The sequence below is a fragment of the Corvus hawaiiensis genome, chromosome 6 (assembly GCF_020740725.1).
Source record: "Corvus hawaiiensis isolate bCorHaw1 chromosome 6, bCorHaw1.pri.cur, whole genome shotgun sequence".
Classification (NCBI taxonomy): Eukaryota; Metazoa; Chordata; class Aves; order Passeriformes; family Corvidae; genus Corvus; species Corvus hawaiiensis.
In genome coordinates this window covers 56,447,455-56,468,204 of record NC_063218.1, presented here as the reverse complement: position 1 = coordinate 56,468,204, position 20,750 = coordinate 56,447,455, and the positions used below count along the sequence as shown (strand labels likewise).

General features: G+C 42.7%; 1 protein-coding gene and 1 long non-coding RNA gene across 3 annotated transcripts in view; one reads left to right on the top strand and one right to left on the bottom strand.

The window, feature by feature from the left end:
• SPON1 (spondin 1) overlaps positions 1-20,750 on the top strand; it is a 185,802-nt gene that overhangs the window by 126,299 nt on the left and 38,753 nt on the right. The window lies entirely within an intron of this gene.
• Positions 5,513-20,750, bottom strand: part of LOC125327137 — a 69,155-nt gene continuing 53,917 nt past the window's right edge. For both annotated transcript variants that reach the window (XR_007204139.1, XR_007204138.1), the window contains one exon: positions 5,513-6,401. This is a non-coding gene — a long non-coding RNA (uncharacterized LOC125327137). The remainder of the gene's footprint in view (positions 6,402-20,750) is intronic.

Below are 20,750 nucleotides of genomic sequence, written 5' to 3'. Positions count from 1 at the left end.
GGGAAACCCACCTCTGCCCTGGCAGCGCGGGTGCGTGAACTCAAGGAGGGAGGCACTAACCGAGGGGGTTCCGCTAAGGTGAAGGTAGCCTCAGCCTCCCATGACCGAGCTGCCAGGTATTACAGAAGGGAGGATGATATGTCGGATCCCCTTGAAGGTACCTCGAGCATGTACGCCCAGGGAAAGAATGATAACCAGGGCTAGAGGGGCCCTGCCTCTAGCCAGGAAGAGGCACGGGAGAACCGAGTTTTCTGGACGGTGTGGATCCGATGGCCTGGCACATCAGAGCCACAAAAATATGATGCATTGGTTGATACTGGGGCACAGTGTACTTTAATGCCGTCGGGACATGTGGGGGCAGAACCTGTATCCATCGCTGGGGTGACCGGGGGATCACAGCAGTTGACCCTTTTGGAAGCTGAGGTGAGCCTGACTGGGAAGGAGTGGCAAAAGCATCCGATTGTGACCGGCCCAGAGGCCCCGTGTATTCTGGGCATAGACTTCCTCCGGAATGGCTACTACAAAGACCCAAAAGGACTCAGGTGGGCATTTGGGATTGCTGCTGTGGAGGCAGAGGGCATTAGGCAATTGAACACCCTGCCTGGACTATCTGAGAATCCTTCTGCAGTTGGGCTCCTGAAAGTGGAAGAGCAACGAGTGCCAATTGCCACCTCGACAGTGCACCGCCGGCAGTATCGGACAAATCGAGATGCTGTGATCCCCATCCACAAGATGATCCGCGAGCTGGAGAGTCAAGGGGTGGTCAACAAGACCCACTCACCCTTCAACAGCCCCATCTGGCCTGTGCGCAAGTCTGACGGGGAATGGAGATTGACTGTGGACTATCGTGCCCTGAATGAAGTGACTCCACCGTTGAGCGCTGCCGTGCCAGACATGTTGGAGCTCCAGTACGAGCTGGAGTCCAAAGCAGCAAAGTGGTACGCCACTATTGACATTGCCAATGCATTCTTCTCCATTCCTCTGGCAGCAGAGTGCAGGCCTCAGTTTGCCTTCACCTGGAGGGGCGTGCAGTACACCTGGAACCGACTGCCCCAGGGGTGGAAGCACAGTCCCACCATCTGTCATGGACTGATCCAGACTGCACTAGAAAAGAGTGAGGCTCCAGAACATCTGCAGTACATTGATGACATCATTGTGTGGGGGAACACTGCAACCGAAGTGTTTGAGAAAGGAGAGAGAATAATTCAAATTCTCCTGCAAGCTGGTTTTGCCATCAAGAAGAGCAAGGTCAAGGGACCTGCCCGAGAGATCCAGTTCCTGGGAGTAAAGTGGCAAGATGGACGACGTCAGATTCCCACTGAGGTCATCAATAAGATCACAGCAATGTCTCCGCCGACCAACAAGAAGGAAACACAAGCTTTCCTAGGTGCTATAGGTTTCTGGAGGATGCACATTCCCGAGTACAGCCAGATCGTGAGTCCTCTCTACCTGGTTACCCGCAAGAAGAATGATTTCCACTGGGGCCCTGAACAGCAGCAAGCCTTCACCCAGATCAAACAGGAAATTGCTCACGCCATAGCCCTTGGCCCAGTCAGGACAGGACCAGAGGTGAAGAACGTGCTCTACTCTGCAGCCGGGAACAATGGTCTGTCCTGGAGCCTCTGGCAGAAGGTGCCTGGTGAGACTCGGGGCCGACCACTGGGATTCTGGAGCCGAAGCTACAGAGGGTCTGAAGCCAACTACACTCCCACTGAGAAGGAAATCCTGGCAGCTTATGAAGGAGTCCAGGCTGCCTCAGAAGTAATCGGCACAGAGGCACAACTCCTCCTGGCACCCCGACTACCGGTGCTGGGGTGGATGTTCAAAGGAAAGGTTCCCTCCACGCATCACGCCACCGACGCTACTTGGAGCAAATGGATTGCCCTCATCACGCAGCGCGCCCGAATTGGAAACCCAAGTCGCCCTGGGATCTTGGAAATAATTACAAACTGGCCGGAAGGTGAGACTTTTGGGTTATCTTCTGAAGAAGAAGAGGAGCAGGTGACACGTGCCGAAGAAGCCCCACCATATAACGAGCTACCAGAGAGTGAAAGACAATACGCCCTCTTCACTGATGGTTCCTGCCGAATTGTAGGCGCTAGCCGGAAATGGAAAGCCGCTGTATGGAGCCCCACACGACAAGTTGCACAGGCCACTGAAGGAGAAGGTGGATCGAGCCAATTTGCTGAGCTCAAAGCTGTCCAATTAGCTCTGGACATAGCTGAAAGAGAGAAGTGGCCAATGCTCTACCTCTACACCGATTCATGGATGGTAGCCAATGCTCTGTGGGGTTGGCTGGAAAGGTGGAAGAAGGCAAACTGGCAGCGCAGAGGAAAACCAATCTGGGCTGCTGAAGAGTGGAAAGACATTGCCACTCGGGTAGAGAAGCTATCCGTGAAGGTCCGTCATGTAGATGCTCACATCCCCAAGAGCCGGGCTAATGAAGAACATCGTAACAACAAACAGGTAGATCAGGCTGCGAAAATAGAGGTGTCCCAGATAGACTTGGATTGGCAACATAAAGGAGAACTGTTCCTAGCTCGATGGGCCCATGATGCCTCAGGCCATCAGGGCAGAGATGCCACCTATAAGTGGGCACGAGACCGAGGGGTGGATCTAACCATGGACAGTATCTCCCAGGTTATCCATGACTGTGAGACATGCGCTGCGATCAAGCAGGCCAAGCGGGTGAAGCCTCTGTGGTATGGTGGGCGATGGTCCAAATACAAGTATGGGGAGGCCTGGCAGATTGATTACATCACACTGCCTCAAACCCGCCAAGGCAAGCGCTATGTGCTCACAATGGTAGAAGCCACCACTGGGTGGCTGGAGACCTACCCTGTGCCTCATGCTACTGCCCGGAACACCATCCTGGGCCTGGAAAAGCAAGTCCTTTGGAGGCATGGCACCCCTGAGAGAATCGAGTCTGACAATGGGACTCATTTCAAGAACAGCCTTATAAACACCTGGGCTAGAGAACATGGCATTGAGTGGGTGTACCACATCCCTTACCATGCACCAGCAGCTGGGAAGGTTGAGCGGTGTAATGGACTGCTTAAAACCACCTTGAAGGCACTGGGTGGGGGGACTTTCAAAAACTGGGAGATGCATTTAGCAAGAGCCACCTGGTTAGTTAACACTCGAGGTTCCACCAGCCGAGCAGGCCCTGCCCAATCCGAACCCCTACAAACAACAGATGGAGATAAGGTTCCAGTGGTGCACATGAGAGGTATGCTTGGAAAAACTGTTTGGGTAAAGTCTGCCTTGAGCAAAGACAAACCCATCCGTGGGGTTGTTTTTGCTCAGGGACCAGGTTGCACCTGGTGGGTGATGCAAAAGGATGGAGAGACCCGATGCTTACCTCAAGAGGACCTTGTTTTAGGGTGAACTACCCATGGCTCTGCACTTGTATCAATATCAGCATGTATATTTGTATATAATTTGGGTAATGCATAGATTTATATGGTTAAAAAAAGTTAAGTTTCATGTAACATGTTAGTATGGGAAAAAATTCGGGGTGGATAATGTTGGGGTTTTAGTTTAGTCTTAGGTTTTCCTGTTAAAGGAATTTTCTCCCATATGCATGTTGCTAGGGGACAAATAGCTGTACTTAAGAAAGACAAAAAGGGGAGTGGGGCGGGCCTGGCTACTCTTTTGTCTACACCTGGGTGTGGGGACAGTTCGCTCTGAGCGTCCGGAGAGAGAAGCTGCAGAGAAAGGAGCTGCTGCTGCTTTCTTTTTGGCCGTTCTTTCTTCCTGCTGGAAGCAACGCCGGGACCCCAAAAGCCGCTTTCCCTGCCCTGCTGGAGACCGAGCTGTGGCTGCCCTGCCCCGCTGCTGCTTCGAGCTTTCGCTACGCTGTAGCCCTGCTCGCCCTGCCTGCCTGGGCCTCCGTTTTCCCATCTGGATACATCTCGTCTGCCACCCGGGATTTGCGTTCGTCCCTGCCATTCCAGCCTACTGTTCCTGAGAGCCCGGGATCAACTGCCCAGGGGTTTGTGAAGCCTTTGTTCCATCCCTTCCCGGGATCCCAGGGCACCAGAGCCGCGGGTTTCCCGAGCTCGCTCCGGAGCGCCCCCTGCAGCCGCGGGGGAACCATCGCACCTGCCCTGCTCACCGGGAGCCGCCAGCGATCTCTGCCGGCTGTGAGCGGAACTGCACCCGAGGGGAAAGGGCCTGACAGCCGAGAGGGCTGGCACTGGGTTTGTGATTGCTGTTACTGCCAGAGTTGTTGTTGTTTTGTTTGACTGGTTATATACATATATATATATAGAGTAAAGAACTGTTATTCCTATTTCCCACATCTTTGCCTAAAGGCCCTTGATTTCAAAATATAATAACTTGGAGGGAAAAGGGGTTATATCTGCCACTTCAAGGGGGGCCTCTGCCTTCCTTAGCAGACACCTGTCTTTCAAAACCGAGACAAATGGAAATCGAGTTTTTGATGGAAATGTTTTGCCTGCTAAATGGAATCCTAGAGGAGGCTGACAGAAACATATTCTAGTTAACATTTGATAAAAACTGTAAATGAAATATTTAATTATGAGCATAAGACAACAGCTCTGTCTGTAACCTTTTTGCAGCTGGGTTGATATCACTTTTCCTGTCTTTGACAAGGAAATTAATTGTGTTGCTGAAGTGTGAATTTAAAGCCGTCGAGTGTCCTTTGTTTTTCAGCAGCACTAGTTTATGTTCAACTGTTGAATACAACTGGATGAGATTTGCTACAACTCTGAGCAATGCTTTCCATTATTTCTTCCTGTGTCACAAGGTTTCTGGTTCCTGGTGAGCTTGGTGTCCCCCAGGACCTCTGGGACCTTTGCTGCAAAAGAGCTTTCCAGCCAGTCAGCCCACACACTCTGCCCTGGTGCATGGGGTTGTTTCTCCCTGGGTGCAGGACTTTGTATTTCCATTTCCATTTGTTGAACTTCATAAAGCCCATTTCTCCAGCCTGTGCTTGCCTCTGAATGGCAGCACACCCATGTGGTGTCCCTCTCTGTCCTTCCCACTGTGTGACATGAGGGATGGGCCAGCCACTCATGTGCCTCTCAGGACTGTATATTCCGAGCGTGGAATACTCTTTTTCCAAGCATGTAATATTCTTAGAGTACAAAAGATTTCTGAAGGATAGAAAAGGATTGCCCTTACCTTTTAGAAATTGGTTGTGGTGGGAGTAAAGCATCTCAATGCCTTTGTAAATACTGCTACAGTTTGAACAAGGTAGTGTCCTGATGTGAGCTCTATAGCTCAGAATTAACTGTCAGCTACATCTTCCTGCACTAAAATGTCATTGTTTTGGTCTTGACTGCCTTATTTTTCATTATGTCTTAGGCTGCTAGTACCTCAAAACCCAAAATCTGTTAAAAATATGATTATTTACACACGAAGTCAGTTATTAGACTGAAAGCATATCGGGTGAGAGATTTTGATTTCCTTATAGAAGATATTTTATATATATTTTTATTTTTAATTGTCCCACTTTTCATCCTGCTCTTTCATACTGTCCAGAGTATCAAAAGGAGTACGTTCTGGTTTATTGCTCATTCCACAAAGAAAGACATTTAACACAAACATGGTTGCAGTTTATAAATGAAGATCATCCTCATTTCTCAGAAAGAGAGGGGCTGACCACACATGAGAACAGTTTACATTTAGAAGAGAGCTATTTCAAAAAGACTCATGGCCTGCTCTGGTACCAGGAACCAGGGAGGGCACTTTCAGAGGTAATGCTGTGGAGAAGATAAGTTTGGGGTTTTTTGGATGTGCATTGTAGATATATTCAGTGGCTGAGTTGAGAACATGTCCATTATAAAGTTTTGTGCCTGTGTTGCATGGAGGAGCACACAGAAGCTTTATGCTCTCCTGGTGTGTCATTATGTGAGGCAAGAATGATCCTCCCATCTGCTCCCTGTAGCCGAAATGTACTCAACTGATCAGCACAACTGAAAAAAAAAAGGGCCATCAAAATCCCCAAAGCCCAATTACTCCACCTATCCATGCCTCTGAGGTGAACTAATGGAAGTTGTTACTGACAAAGACCTGAGAAATAAGTGGTAACTCCAGGCAAAAACTGTCAAACCTGGTCACTTCTTCAGGTTGCTGAAGGAGCTCTGGCATCCTCAGACTGGAAAGAGCCATGTGGGGGCTTAGGAGACTACAGCAATCCCTAGATTTTAGCAAATAACACGGTGCCACCTGCAGAATGGAATAAAGGGAAAACCTCTCGCACCAGTCAGCTTTTCTGCAAAGGTTGGAAAGCTTTTGTCATTACTTCAATTTATAAATGTTTTTCAGAGTGTTGCCTGTAAGTGGTATCTCAGTCCATATGGATGCACGGCATCTTCCTTCAGTTTTTTCGTGGTTGGAAAGCAGCCTTAGTTCATTGGGGTGTTTCTGGAATGCTGTAACAAACGATAGGGGATTGTAATAGAGCAGTCTAATACAATGTAACAACATAATAAACACTATAAAAGTCAGCATTATGGTTGACTACTGCATTTAAGCCCAGCAATAACTGAAATCTGGGGTCACTGGCAATTCTGAAGAAAAATGCCCTTAAATGAGGCAATAGCTAAAATAACCATAAAAAAACCCCTAAATATTAAACCTAATTTGGGTTGAATACAATTCAGATCAGCCTCAAAACCTTCCTGCTCTTTTGGTGTTTGGTTACAGTTCTCAGTGTACAGGCAAAGAGCATTCCACACAGAAAGAAGAATAAATGTGGTAAAAAGGACTTTGGGGGATGTTTTCAGCCTTTCAGTCTCACACCTGCCACGGCTCAGTGTCCCTGAGCTGTGTTATGGTCAGAGGAATTAGGCAAAGTCACAGGAGCTGCCAATGAGACAGATAATTTCTAATTCAGCATGTGGCTGATGGTTTATTTTTTTCCGCACCATTGGTTTTTTTATGTTTGTTTTTCTACTCTTTTTTTTTGTTTTTAATTGGGAGGTTTATTTCATTTATATGTGTGGCTCAATCACTAATGCATTTTAATCTCTACGGCATCATCTGAGAAAAATGGAATGTGAAAAGCTATGTACATCTGTTTATAAACATGTTACTGAGCACAGCTCTTTGCCAAGGGAGAAGCATCCAAGATGCTTTAATTGACAGTCCAGTTCAAGCACACACATCTCATTTGTGGATACCTCCACCTGTGAACAGCAATGCCATTTATCTTCACATCTCCACTGAATCCATTTGCAACATTATAAATTGGGACACACGTGGATTGTAGGCACAGTGAGCTGAGCAGTGAAAGTGTGTTCATAGGCAAGGTGCACAGCAATAATCAATGTTCATTTTCATGAGTGAGGTACAGCCTAATCAGTCACAGAGCAGAACAAAGAGGGGGTCGTGTTGTGTTACTCAGGGAATGACCAGATGTGAAAAAAAGGAATTTTCAGTGGATTTTAAAAAGGTCAGAATAAAGAAGTATCAAGTTGAAGAGTTCAGCTATTTTTTTCTCAGACTGAAAGAGTTGAAAGCTTTTTTTACCTTTCTTCAGAGAGCAGAATGATTTTGAGTCCAATGAGGGAACTGAATATTTAAAAACTGTCAACAGAACACATTGTTAGGCATGCACACATTTGTTAGGATGTATGAATGTAACTCATTTTCTATTCAGCATTCAACCCAATTTTTTTCTTTTGAGGCAATTTTGCATTTAAATGTGATAAATTGTGGTGTCTGGGCCGGCAGGGTGAAACAGTTTTATTCGTTCATGGTAGAGCGATGCTGTACAAATTTTTCCAATATGAAAATTGTGAAATACTGTTTTCGGTAAGATTTTTACTCATAGGAAATCTGTGTTTCCAACTGAAGATTTCACACATCTTTTTATTTAACTGGTTCATACTCTAAGGGACAGATTTTCAGTCAGACTTCCATATGCATACATATAACCTGACCATAAAAATAACATTATTTACACGTATAAAAACTCCCCATTACTGCAAACTTACATCGAGAAAATTGACTCCATGGGGTTAAGTACTGGAAGTATTATTTTTCATCAGCAGAAGTCAAGAGCAATTTTTTTGAGAAGTAGGGGTTATTCAAAAACTCCAGTCAGAAATGTGCTTGGCACCACTTAGATAGAGACATACGAAATTTGGCTGGGGACTTTGTTGGCAGGGTGTACCCTTCATGTAAGACAGAGACACATGCTTCTCAAAAACCCCACAGAGCTTCCAAACCAAGGCTACTCTCTCACGTTCTCCTTGTGCATCATTCTAATTGTGTGTCTCCACACCATTTAGATGCACAAAGAGACAGGATTGGAGCTTGCTTTTCAGTCATGCATAATATAGATAATCATCCTCCCTCCCACATCTCTTGTGCATGCTCTTTAAATGAGACTACTTTTTAGTCCATTTTAAGCCGAAATATCTAGTGGCTTAATAACAGCTGTTTCTCTTTAAAATGCACTTAGAAATCCTGTTTAGGGTGCTAATTTGCTTAAGGATGGAGCCAAACTACATTTTCTGTTTAATAAGAGCTCTTTCTGCATTTTAATCTCCTAATCAACAGTAATAGGCTATGGATATATAGAGGCAGAGTAGTGTTTTTTTAAGAGGGGGCATTCCTAAGTACTCATACATGATTTTGTGAAATGGGTGAAGCACTTCAAGATGCTCTTCCAGCATCTCAAGTATTTTAGTTCACCCAGTCAAAAAAAGCCTGACTCACTGTGACATCCGTGGGCAATGGGGATGAACTCAGAGTGGCCTAAAATAAACAGGCAGCCCAAGACAGCCACATCAGCTGCTCATAGCTGTTCAGCAGCACAATATTTGCCTTTCCAGCAGACTGGAATATTCCTTCTGCTTCTGTGGGGCTGTTTTGTGTTGGGGCTTTTTGTTTGCATGTTTGTTTTCCAAAAGTGAGACAGAAATGGCTGTCTTCAACTCCCGGAAAATTGGCTGGGGTAATGGAAGAGACTTCAATTCAGGCAAGGCTCCCAGTGTTGCAAGAAGCCCACAATTCCCCTGCCCGCTCGTCTGGGCAGCTGCCACAGCCAACAGGCAGCTCGGAAAGCCAGAGCTGTGGCACAGAGAATCAACCTCATTTCAACTCCATGGCAGGGAGCCAAAAAATCCTAAAAGTCATGGCTTGAGCGAGGAGCTGAGTCCCCGTTAGGAGCATATGCAGTGTGCTCCTGGATTTGTCAGACCTTTAAGCAGCAGCCATGAGCAAATTAAATGAGATCCCAAGCTCCCAAGCAGCTTGCTAGATGGGAAACCGAATGTATTTCCAGCAGAAAGCTGCCCAAGTTTTGAAGGAATTAATCAAAACAAATATGTATTTCTGCAATCTCTTTTGATCTCAACAAATTAGCATTGTTTCACTGAAAAACTGTCATCCAGCTGTAATAATATTAACCCTTGATTTACCCAGTGTCTTGGTAAATAAAGTGTCTTTTTCCTGATTTCCTCTTCTGCTATGAACACTGCTTAACAAGGAATAACAGGTTGTACTACAAAAGGATATATATAACATATTGCCTTAACATGGTTTTAACATACTGCCTTAATCAAAATATAATCTTCTTCTCTCTCCTCTCTCTTTATACTCATGTCTCCCTCAGTGTTCATGATTCTGGGACAGGAACTTGTCACTCCTGACTGCAGTGTGCGGTAGTGGCTTCAAATGACATGGCAAAATCCTGTGTTTATTGTGAAAATGACCCACCCTTTCTGCCAGTCACAGCTTTTGGTATTTAACAGCACAGTGTCTGCCTTGGTGGTCTAGACTGGCTGAAAATCCTTCTATCCACATAGGGAACTGCTGACCAGTGACTAAGGAATGTGGGGGAATAAGGCACGTAGAGATGCTTCCTTTGCAAGCGCAGTGGTTTGGGCACACTGTGAGCTGCTTGCAATGACCTGAGATGACTCCAAACCCACAGGAGTTTAACCAGAGTCAGGGACTAAGTATGCCCCAAAGTCAGGTTCTGTGAAGTGAAACCTATGTGTGTGTCTCTCCTGCTGTTTGGTGGTCGCAGCCTCATGCACAAATCCCCAAACTGGCTTTAAACTTGGTTATCTGTGGCAGCAAAGATGTGCGCAAACGAATTTATCCTACAGAAAGAAACCGTCACCTGCCCCTCAGCTTAAATCCTCTTGGACAATCAGCAAGGACAAAGGAAGGGAATTAGGATAGGACTCTGTTGTCGTACCTACAAAGCCATTAATTCCTAAGTGGTTTCACATACAGAAACCTTCTTTCATTTCCGCTATACCAAGTATTATTGATTTTTTGCTGTTGCAGCAGTGCCTTAAGGACCTGACCAGGGCCTCTAGGCGTAGATGTGTTATATTTTTATAGGCATGCAAGACAGAGATAATTCATGCCCTAGGAAGTTATCAAGTCAAAAAGCAGCAGGTTGTTAAAAATATATGGGGAGAAAAGAGGAGTAAACGAGACGGTTAAACCTGCACACGAACCAGTAGACGAGAATAATACTGAAACAGGAAGATGAGGTTGCTATTTCTCTCATACCATGTGTGAAAATTAATTAATGTTAATCACTGCAGTATTACAGGATAAAGCAGTGGTTTCAGTGCTTAGGACGTGAATGTATTCATTAACAAAAGACTTGCTTGTTCTTGCATCAGGCATACCACAGGTCACTGTAGACCCACCAAATACCATCTTGTTAATGTATCCACGCTGGGGTGCTTTCATCATGTTGTGGGATATTAATTAGCTCAGGCAAGGTAGCAGGGATAGCAGTTTTAATGCTATTGGAAGTATCAAATAAAAAGCAGGAAGTTACATTTTATTCTGCATCGCAGCACATATTCAAAGCTGAAAGGACTGCTAACAGGACTGCTTGGGATGAGGCTCCACAGATGAAGGCAGTGAAATTTATGAGGGTTAATTTCAGCTAACAATTATTGTTTTGAAAACCACTGCATGTGGCATGCTTATACAAGCCTCCCAGGTAAAATCCATTCCTCCTGGAAATCCCTGTTCCAATTGTCCTTGTTGAGCAACAGAGAGGGATCTGCACCCTTTAAACTTCTCTTCTTGTTCTGCCTTAGAGCACTGGCATACTGATTTTAATTTTTGGATCTCATTTATTCAATTACTGTAATTGAATAAATACGAATATTTCTTCCTTGTCTTCCTTTTTCTTGCAATGTTCTCACAACTCATTTAGTTGGGAGCACTGGGGGTGTCTGAGCCTCAGCATTGTGACAGCACAGCCATAGAGGGGTCAAGACAATCCGTGAGTGGAATCAGTGGTGGCATCTTCCTGTCATGGAGTGTCATCCCAGAAAAATGCTACCAAGAGAGATAAGAGCCCATTTCTAAACTTCAGTTATCAGTCTTGTGCCTAGTGTGAATATATCTTTGCACCTCTATTTCATGCACAGATTTGGATTTAGGATATGTAGAAACTAGATCAGCACCTGCAGATTTGAAGTGTGTTTACACAAGCTGCATCTTTATATTTCAGAGTAGAAAATCTCGATGTTCACTGATTCAATATGTTCATTGAATTAATATCTTCTTTTTATTTTTTTAAAAATCATACCAACTCCTTCTTCATTGACTGCCTTCCAGTTTTCATGCATGCTGTTTTCCATGCTCCCATAGCAAAAGAAGGAATTCTTAGAAAAGTTCAGTAACAAAAACTTACTGTAATAAAAAAAAGCAAGTATTTGACTGAAGACATTTATGCTGTGCTTGTGTGAAGTATAGTAGGAAGGAAGCCAATTATTTTCTGTTCATTATTGTTTAAAATACCACCATGTCTGTATAAACAGAGCCCTATTTATACAAACAATACAATAAAAGCACTCACATATGCCATAATTGCTGATAAAATTAAGTGTTTATGCTACACAGTAGATTGGCTGAATGCATGTTGGAAATTACAGCACTTTAACTGCAGGTTAAAATGTGTTATTGAAAAGTTTATTTTATGTTTTATATATAAAATAGCAGAATTGTAACAGTAGTACTAACTTTTAAATACTATTAATGGCTAGTGCTCTGTTATTTCATTAAACAGAGATCTGCTTCTTCTAAAATAATCTCTCAAGCTCATGGTTATTTTCTTTTTAAGGCAATGTGATAGCAATACTATATTGTATATTAGTCTGCACAAGAGCAGCTGTAATTCAAGAGTCAATTCTCCATTCCTCAGACAATAAGAACTTTATGACAAGAACTTTGCCTTACAGATATGTGAGTATAATGAATAAATGACAAGTTCTTACCAGATAGCAACATTATATTCTTTATTGTGCTTGGGCCCTCACTTACAAAACAGCCAAGAAATGTCAAACACTTAGATAAATCAGCTCTTACTGAATTTTAGTTCTCTGGAATCCTGCACACATTGATGAGAACAAGTCCCGTACTGCCGCGAGATAAAATACAGCTCACCCCTGAGGCAGATGTTGCAGAAGCAACGTGTGGATGAGAAGATAAGACTTCAGAAGGTGTTAGCTAGTGCCATACTAATTGATTAGTTGCCATTGCTGAGAAGAGATTGTCCTACAGAGCCCCAGCCATCAGCTGCCTCCTGAGCTAGATGGAAATCAGTGGGATGAATTCAGTAGGGGATTATTTCAGGCATTTTGTTTAACAATGACTCCTTAAGTTCTAATGTATTCTAGAAGAAATTATGCTCCAAAGATTAATAAGCAATTGATTATTTTCACTGAAGTTATTTTAAGAAAAAGCTATCTCCCACTAAAATGGAAAACCCCATCTTCCAGCATTGCAAGCTAATAAAGATCTTGGACTTTCTTCAATCACACCTTAATAACAGCAGTAATAGCTTGTGGTGCTTTTAAGAACAGGGTTTTCCAAGGCCAAATTCCTTGTTAAGGCATTTCAATTTCACAGCCTGGAATAAAAGCCCAGGTTTTTGGAAAAACACAGTACTGGAGGGTCTACAAACAAGATGGGCCTCTTGCTTCTCAGGAGAGCAAAGGTGCCTCCAGGGGCCTTATGTTAAAATACAAGCAAACATAAATTTCTAAGTGAATGTAACAGTGATTCCTGTTAGATGTCTCTTCAGGGCATTTATTTTTCTTCTGTGAGATCTGGAAGTTAGACTAATAGATGACAGCATGTCCCCCTGCAAATGGCTCTCCAGTTGAGAGGCTGAAGACTATTGTGCCCTTTTCCCAGTCTATTTCTAGAATGGTCCTTTTTGACTCACAGAAATCCATAGCAATATATTTCCCAGGTATCACTTTGAACTAAATGGATCCACTATTTCCCTCCCTTTTAAAATTTTCTGAGACAGATGTCAGCAATAACCTCAATGCCTCTCTGATTCTTGTTTCCTTTTCCTTCTTTTCCTCTCTAAATGAAATCATTTTTGAAGCTGCTCAGAAAATCCAGATGTAGCCTAATAAAAGGGAGAAAAGGATGTGATTTTCAGGAATCTGCCATAGTTCTTTTAACCATAATGATTGCAAATATATTTCCATTTCATACATCTACCTAGATGGTTCTTTGAACTCGAAATACCACGGGTGACCATGATGTGGAATCTGACCATCTAAAAGCAGAAAACTTGCAAACACTTGTGAGCTGCTCAACACATCCATTTTATTTTCTTAGGCTTGGAGCCCAAAACATTCCAGGAACTTTCCAAGCACAGAGATGGATCCTGTCTTTGGCTTTGTGTCGTTACTAACAAAAAATTCCATGACATTTTGTTGATGTGTTTGTCTCACTTAATACAACCCCGCATTATGGTGTTCATCAAATCCATGCGACTGAAATTCTGTATTCACTGCAATACACACAAAGCTCTTTCTTCACCTTCAATGTGTTGTTCTGGCATAAAAATCTGTGAACATTGACATGAAAACTTGCTGAATGTCTTTTTTGTTTCCCTAGCATGTTCATGAAGTAGAATGAGAAATCATGACGTTTGAAATTTTTTTTAAATGATTATGCTTCACATAATTCATAAGTAATTTCTAGGCCCTAGAGGTTCCCATGACACATCAGAGCTACTGTTGTTGTTAAGATAATGGAATTAAGTGGTATGTAGGTGATATAGATTCTGAAATGCTGGCACTGTGCATTCATGAAGCCTTCTGTGGGCTGCAGAATGATGGAGCTCCTAAATTTATCTCCCCTTGTTTGCCTAGGTAAGCAAACAGATGCAAAACCCAAACATGCAGAGCTAATGAATTCTGTAAGAACTCCCTGCTCAAGCCTAGCAAGGGATCACAGCAGGAACAAATGCTTGACCTCTTGAGTTTAATAACAAAAGTTAGATTCTATCCTCAGAAATGCTGGTAAAAGCTTTTCGTTTCAGCAGATAAATATTTACATCTGAAAGCAAGGGTTTGACCCGAAATAGAGTGGAGTACATGGTTAGCATTTATCTGAGGCTTGTTTTCCACTGTCAGTCCATGGCTGAAGAATGGAAAGGTGCCCTTTGGAAGTGGTCAGGAAACTCTGATAGCCAGATCATTGCTGTTCTGAATGTGACTACTGCAGAGCTGGAGGGCACCTGCAGTCTGAACATCTGTGGAAGAGTGAGGGGAAGACTGTCACAGCTCAGTTCCAGCTGCAGTCGTGTCTGGCTAATGAGCAGATGGAGACACTGGTGGTTAATGATTTCTTGGGGTGGCCTCACAGGGATCACCACTTTGGGTTCTTCCTGGCCCTTACTTCAGAGTTAGGACAAAGGCTGAAAGCTGCTCCATGGAAAATGGCTTTGGCTGATCCTAACATATTTTTCAGCAACCAAACATATTTCTAGTGCTGAATAAACAAGGCTCAGATTCAAAGTCATGTGAAGACCCTCACAGCAACTATTTTGTTGTTGTTTACTCATTAGCCTAAAACTTCTGCTCCTTCCCTTTGTCCCCTCCTCTCTGTTCTTTTGAAGACGAATGCTGTGAGGAGCAGAGAAAGACCTTCAAAATGACAAAAGGAGTTGGAAAAAAATAAAAAAATATCACAGCCCACTACGAAATTATCCTTGCACTGCACTGGGGGCTTTTGGCAGATACACAGAATCAGAAGAAACAGTGACCACAGATTTTATTTGTCTACTTTTCAACTCTATATATTAAATTAAAAAAGAAAAAGTTACAAAAATGTACAATACCTTGTTCTCCATTCAGCCAGATGAACAGTCCAGTAGAGTAGAAATTGAAAGCAATTACCTGATCTTGAACTGGTGGGCAATTTTATCATTTGTGGTCATAAAGTTTCCATGTCGTGAAAGTGCATCACATGTTTAATAGGATTAAATAAATATTTTTAATATCTGATGCTTCATGCATGTGTGAAAGAAACAATATACAGTGCATTCCCAGGTTATTCTTTTCATGAAATATTTCTTAAAATCAACTCCACAGAACATGGATAAACTTGTACCTTCCACGATCACAAATGCATTCTCGCTTCCCATTTCCATTGCCTAGAGTGCATTTTTGCAATGGATTGTGATGTTTTTGTTTTTACTGATTATAATCTCTCCCTGGAGAAATACCAGCTTACCTATATGCTCAATATTTCCCCAGATGCAGTATAAATGTGCTGCTGCAGACAAATTGCATACATATATCAGAGGGCAAAAATGGACCTTCTCCTCAGATCGAATCCCTAGTCTTTAATTTAGGTGAGCGTTTGATTCAGAACTTGTCTTTGCAACTGAAATAGAAAACTGGTAAAACAGTCTCCCAGGCTTTTGGAAGAGAGACAGAAATAATCTTATCTTTGTACAGTCCCTGCTGGTCTTTTTAGCAAGAATCTCCCAAGAATGCTCAGCTAGGACATACTTCAAGGAAATGACGCCCTTTATCATCGCACTGAAATGTAAAACATTTGGGAAGTGTGGTGATATTTTCGTCAAGAATGTTATTGTAGGAAATTCTTTCGTTAAGGAATTGTGAACTAGCTTGTTTTCCTTGCTCTGATGCTGAGGTTTCATTTACTTGAGCACTGCCTTTAAAGCAGCTGTTAAAAAAACAATAGGACCACTCATCTAAAATAAAATAATATAATTAAAAAGTAAATCACTGCTGACACCAAAGTGTATTTAAAAGCAGCTGCAGTCAATAAGATGGTTGGATTTTAGTTCACAAAAATGAAAGGCATGCAGCCACATGGGACCAATAATGCTCTGTGATTTATAGTAGAAGAGTTGTGCAGAACAAAGCAGGAGAAATGTGGACCTGAAAGTAGAAAAAGAAACTGTAAATGCTTAAGGCTTTAATGTGTAAGTTCTTGTGGAGCCATAGGAAGCAGTGATTAAGAGAAGTCTTTGAGAAGGACTGATACAATTGGGACTGGTAAGGGAGAGAGAGGCATTCAGAGCAGTCCCTGCCCCTGGAAAAGGTACAAAGAACTACATGTAAAACAGGTGGAAAATAAAAAAACCCTAATTACTTCAGAACTCTGATCATATCTTACAAAGTGTTAAATTTGGATTCACCTGGTCATGCTTACGGCAAGTAGTACCTTCTTCAAAAAGAGTCATAACTTTTGTATAGTTCAGTTATTTCAGAACTAAACTAACATTATTCGTGAACAATATCTGCCCTTTCAAATGTTCTTGCCTGTTGTATAGAGCACTTCTGACTCAGAAAATGAATAATTGATAAGGTGTAAGCCTGTGAGCAATTGGGATCTTTTCAGATCTTTGAGAAAGAAATTTGCTTTCATTTCTAAAATGAGCAGGACATTTTGGAGAAATTGTAGCTGGGTGGTTCAGAGCATTAAACCGTGGCTCAGTAGAAGTGGGTTTTGCTCCCAGAGTTTTCACAAATGTTTGTCTGACAGGAGGAAAGTCTACAGGAACAGATAATGCTTAAAATTTCAGGGAATTCTAAAGTTTGAACATTGACTGTGTTTAACTCATTAATCAGCTGGGTGGTGGGGGAGAAAGACCGTGTAAGACAGCAGGAACTGTTCATCAGCAGAGAGTACAGGATCTAAGTCCCCAGACTTTGAAAATATTATGTAGATTTTCCTTACTATCAGAATAGATCTTACTGGAGACTGGATTTTCTTTTTTCCTGACTGTAGGATTTCTTTCTAGATCATATTCTATCTTCTCTTTTATTTCATTTGCATAGTTCCTGTGAAATGTTCTGTCCTCTGTTTGGGTTTTGGCACAGCAAATAGCACTGTACAAAGTCTATTGGTGTGCAGAAAACTTAGTTTTGACATTATGACTGTCAAGACTGAATGGAGTGGCTAAAGGTCACTTGTTTTCTGACTCGGGTAGAGATGGATGAGGGTGAATTAATCGTTGGAAAGGATTTTTTCTGAAGGTTGATTTTTTTTTTTCCAAGCATAGATAATAATGCAGTGAATCAAAACAGGATGAGAGATAGCAGGTGTCCAGCTTTGTGGATGGAATTAGGGGAAAGGAATTGCTCAAAATTTTCACCTCCCTTCCTTAGACAAGTGTCCTCATTTATAAGCCAGTTACAGCCAGGTGCATATCAAAGGAGATCCACTTGTTCTTCAAAGCTGTGCCTGCTCAGGGTCTGGTTTACAATTTGCCTTTCAGGTGACTTTAACATGGGTTTTGGCTTTGTGAAAAGTGTGGTTTGAGCCATAGATTATCCTTATCTGTTTGTTAGTTTGCACAAAATTAATGTAGTTAATGTGTTTCTCAGACAGCTGGATCGTGCTCACGGGATTAATCAATGTTTTAACCACAAATTTAAATTGATTATGGATGGTGCCATGTTTGCATGTAGCTGCTTTGGTTTTCAGAAAGTGGAACAACACGTCATTCAGTGTAGGAGAGAAAGTTTGGTGCCCCCACCTTCATTTGTGGATTACCTGGTGTCACTTCGGAGTTATTACATCAGAGCAGGGAGAGTGTCATTGTCAGGCTTACTCTGGCAAGGCCTGTAGTGTCATCGTGGTGCTGAGGTCAGTGCTGAAGCCTTGGCAGTCAGACAGACAACTCTGTCAGGGTGCTTGGAAAAAAAACTTTCTGAACTGTAAGTGGTTTATTTGGTCTGCTAACTTTTCTGTACTTTCTGTGCACTATGGTGCAAAGGATTTACAGGAGAGCTCTAGAGCTCTGTTATTTAAAAGCATTTTAATATTCTTTGAGGCAAGGTGCCATGAAATACAAAGTGCTATTAATTGGTTCATCAGACTTGAGAGAATGCAGCAGTAATTGCATATTTAATAGACTCTCACCATTTGCAGTGGTGCAGCAACCCAGCAATTCTGTTGTGAGCAAACATTTCCATCGGTTTATTTCAGTGTGCAGCTGCAGTGTCAGGAGAAGGCAAGAAGGGACAGCCCTGTGAATTTTGAGTGCTTTTGCCTTAGAAACATGAATGCTGAAAACATTTTTTCTGATTAGCCACAGGATGATGTATTCTTAAAGTTACTCCAATGGACAGAGTCCAAGCACTGGTTTGGTAAGAAGATGTGGCATTTACCCTGCTTTGCTGCTCCAATTATTAACCACTTTGGAAGTTTGCCCTTCAATAACGGGGCTGTTCTAATCTCTTTAGAGATTAATAAAAAGAAAAACAACCTAGTTTTATTTTAAGAGATAGCAAAGCATTTTAATAAAGTGGCCTAACACGTGGAACTAGGACTTCAGTGGGTACCAGTCTGGTCTGGTGCTTTTGTACAAATAAAGTGGTGAATGATGGTGGTCTTCAGAGTTCTTCTGGAAATCCCCCAGCAGGAGCCTGGTGTCAGAGTGGACTCGAGGGAGAGAAAATAAAAAATGAGGGAAAAGAAATATCTGTACATAGTAGCCCTGATTTAAGAGAATTGAGCACAAATCTAATACTGTACAATCCTGATCACAGAGTTACTAGAAACGAGTTTATTAGAGACCTAAAGGAATACAATTGAGATGATCACAACAGAAATATGCACTTTACTAAGGGAATGAGAACTACCAGGGGTCTATTAAATATGCAATTACTGTGACTTTTTTTGGGGACTGAACCTGCCATGGAATATTCAAAATGCCTGTTTCATGGCATAAGAATGCATTGTGTCATGATAACATGGCTAGCAGCTAAGCTCTAAAATTTAAGCCTAACTTCAGAACATCAGCTTTAGAGATAAGCCTATAAACAGGTCAGTGTACACACAATTTCAAAACAACCACATTAAATAACAAAGGATGCACCTCACAATAAGCATTTTTAGCAGTGCACTGAGGCAACAGCCTTAAGGTGTGTCCTTACCAGTCAGTGGTATCTCACAGCTAAAACCAAAATACTTAGTTTATCCTGACTTTGCTGCCGTGATTGTTTCTCAGTAAATTCTTATTTTTAGAGTTAACATTGTGAGTACAGTGCAATATGGCAAATACCTTCTTTTAGAGTGCATGCCTCTGTTCATGATCCTTAACTCAGAACTATTCTGATAATAAAATAACTACATGAGAGCTGCACTCACCAATTTGATGTCCCTGGGTTTTTCCAGAGCACTTTAGGGATGTTCCTTAAGACAAACACCTTTGTTCATGTCTGGCTTATTACAGAGACAACATCAACCATTTACATCTGGTTACTACAGGATGACCTGCGGCATTGTGGCTACAGGGTTTAACTCTTCATTTCCTCTTCTGTTGGTGCTTTTCCAAACAAGCAAATAGAAACCCAAATGGTACTTTCTACAGAGGAATTGTTAGCTCTTCCCTAGTATATTAATTATATCAAGTGCAGATGTCACTCTAGTAGCATCTCCTACTGTTTTTAATGCGGTAAGTATTATGTAATTCCTCTTTTAATGTTAATTATTCAGTGGCACATGTAAAGTGTAGTCATATTAACTGATGTAAAGATACTTGAAGCTCTTGAAGCAACAAGTATTGTGGGCACCAGGTAGGGAGATAATGTTCATCTCACTTCCTACACTGTTGTGGGGGAACAGTTAGTGCTAAATAGCTTACAAAAACAAGCAAACAAACAAAAAAACACCCAAAAACCAAACAAACCCTCAATAAAATACCATTTCCCTGCTGTTTAACTGCTGGAAAGCAAGAGTGAACCCTCAGAGATGGATGACAACATTACCTACACCCAGACCACTGAAATTTCTAAGTAGCAAGGAAATTTTCAGGGTCAGTCTCAGTTTCTGGATTTGCCCCCAATGCTGTGGATGGGGAGATGCACTTCTTGCAAGAGAGAAGCAAGAATATTAACGGGGTTCAATGAGAAATTGCTCCAGTGGTTTAACAAGGTCCACCTGAGTGTTTACTGCACTAAGGATGGGGTCAGACAAAACTGTCAGGGAGAGGCTTCCACTGAGCCATGGGGTCCAGAAAAGACCCCCTTGCAAATCCTCAGTGGGAAACAGGACAGGAGAGTTCCTTACCAGAGAAAAACAAAGGCCCTCCACTCCCCTAAAAGCCAATCGTGCCTGCAAGATGGGCAGTGCAGTCAGTCTCCTCTCTGTCTGTCTGCACTTACAGGGGTGCAGAAGCAAAGCTGAGGCAGAATTAAAGTCCACAAGCAGAATCAGGGCTGTCAGACTGGAGCTGCTCTCTGTGCAGAGAAAGTCCTTGGAGTCACACAGTGCTGACTGAGCTGCTTTTCAAGGGGAAAGGAGTTGCAAGGCAAGGAGGTGGTAAAGGGAGCCGCTGACGGGAAAAACGGCAACGCCTCCATTTCTTGGAGAAATCTCTGACATTCCTCTTAAAACCCTGCTCTCCTAAGTCCTGGAAGAGATTGAGATGACTTTATCCCAAATCCCAGACACAGGTGTTTTGGTCATTAAACTCGGAGGCAGGTTAATGTCAAAGCATA